The 2,308-nt window shown below is 28.7% G+C and overlaps 1 non-coding gene across 1 annotated transcript; it reads left to right on the top strand.

Moving 5' to 3' along the window:
- The first annotated feature begins 1,281 nt into the window (after nucleotides 1-1,281).
- Nucleotides 1,282-1,353, top strand: TRNAT-CGU (transfer RNA threonine (anticodon CGU)). Its single transcript has one exon. It is a non-coding gene; the product is annotated as a tRNA-Thr (tRNA).
- The last annotated feature ends 955 nt before the right edge of the window (nucleotides 1,354-2,308 follow it).

Below are 2,308 nucleotides of genomic sequence, written 5' to 3'. Positions count from 1 at the left end.
GTTTATTCCAATAATGTCCTTTCACATTTCAAAGAGGACAATTTATATTGGTTGTATGTTTTACGATGACAATAAACCATAGTCAATGACAATGTCTATCGAAGGTGTGGTTGTTTTTTAGACAACCATTGTTCACTTATGGGCAATTGTATGTTGCATTGTCCTGAGTTAAAAACAACGATGTATTAAAATATTAATTTTAGATAATGACAATAAACTTAGCAATATGACATCTAATGTTGTATTCAAGGAAGTCTTTAGAAATTTGTGATTCAGAACAATTATTTAAACTATGTCAATAGGTTTTTTATTAGTATAGATTGAATTAATTAATTATTTATCATTTCGTTTGTATTTATTTTAAAAAATATTTAATGTTTACACCTTTATACTTTACTTTCTTTAATCAACTCGTGTAGTATACGAGTCTCACACCTAGTATTCTAAGAAGCAACAACCACTTAGCTCAAAAAATGAATTTTTGAAATACGTAACAACTTCGAAAATATTTTTTTAATTATTCTTTATTCTTCTATTATATTCTTCCTTGTATTTTTCTCTTTTAAATTTTTTCAAAAAAAAAAAATTTCTTATACAAAAATACAAATTTAAAAATCATGAAGAAGTTCAGAATCAACGTAGATAAACACAAATATCAAGTTCAAAACTAATGATTTTCGAACTAGACCATGGATTTTCGAATTAGATATGTATTTTCAAAACTACTTTTCTCAATATATTTTTTTTCCGAAATTTCGAAGTACTTAACAATTTTCAGACTTGCAGTTTGTTAGACTAAGTAGTTCGAAATTAATTTTTTTTGAAATTTATGGTTATTTGAGGGTTTTTGGAAAATTTTTGTTAATATGTAATATCACTTTATAAGATGTGATCATTGGGGTGAATATGCCTAAAATAAAATACGTTTATATTGATAAAATAGATAAATAGACACAATTTTCTATTTCTCTAACTTTAATATATAAGTACAATCACATCGATCTCATACATTTTCTTAAATCATATGTACAATCCAACCATCAAAGGCAACTTGTGATGTATCAAATTTTTTTTTTTTTCATTTTTATTGTACTTATCGATCTAAAAGTAAAGATAAATAAAATTTCAAAACTAAAATAAAATTTTTACTGTTTCTTAAAATTTCAACATACTAGCTGGTAGTTGAATTGGAACTCATTCGAAAATGAAATTTAAGAATGTATTCTCTAAAGCATCGAAGTTTTATTTTGAAAATATTTAACTCGAAATAAAGAATCAGATGCCTCCGTAGCATAGTGGTAGTGCGTTCGCTTCGTAAGCGAAAGGTCGCGAGTTCGATCCTCGCCTGGGGCTTTTTTTCTATTTTACTCCTTCGACCTTTACATCATCTTGAATCTTCCTCACCCGATGTGATGTCTCACTCAAACGAATTCTGAACATGTATTGGTTTCATGTACTCTTCTTTTAAAACTCACTTCAAGCTCTATTTTCTATTCTTTAATTACTATTTCTCTTTCATTCTTTTTCTTGGAGTCACAGAGACTTCATTATATTAGAAATCTAAACAAAAACATATGTGTTCAACTACAGCACAATGGATGATAATTGATAAAGATGATGCTTAAGTTGTTACAAGACTACGTGATCTTGCCTTTGTAGTTGCTATATGGTATGTTTGTAGTTCAGGCACTACATAATTGTAAGGGAGTTTCATTATGTATTTTGATCAGTTATGGTGATCAACAAATTGGCATTCTACTTTTTACATCTCATTTGCATAATATGGAATTAGTTTTTGCCACAATGCAAAACAATATTGATAACCAACGACACAAATGTGTTGAAGAAGCGGTGTGGAAGCTTATGGAACAGTTACCTCATGGAGTCCGAGAGTTTATCACTCGTTATTGGAATTTTCCATGCAATTTGACTTATCACACATTATATGTGTAATGGTCTGATTTTACCTCTATGTAGCTTTTGGTTCAAGTTTATCACTTGTTATCCTCTATTTGTGACATGCTACTTTGTTTTGGGGTATATACATAATACATCGGTGAGTGGCCTTTTGAAAAGCCGATGAAATGAAATAACCATAGTATATCTGTATATGCAAGAAATTGCAAGTGGAGGAGAATTTTTATACTTTAATGATTGCAATTGATAGTTTGTGTGTTGACTATATTTTATGGTTGTTATTTTGAGTTTGGAATATATGTCAAAGAAAATTATATAATATTCTTTATGTTGTATTTTGAGTAAATTACACGAATGGTCCCTATGGTTTAGGGTAATTTGCGTGTTTGGT

This window comes from Lactuca virosa, chromosome 3 (genome assembly GCF_052849685.1).
Source record: "Lactuca virosa cultivar CGN04683 chromosome 3, Lactuca_virosa_CGN04683_v6, whole genome shotgun sequence".
Taxonomy (NCBI): Eukaryota; Viridiplantae; Streptophyta; class Magnoliopsida; order Asterales; family Asteraceae; genus Lactuca; species Lactuca virosa.
Note: the sequence above shows the minus strand (reverse complement) of the source record. Positions and strands in the feature narration are given on the sequence as shown.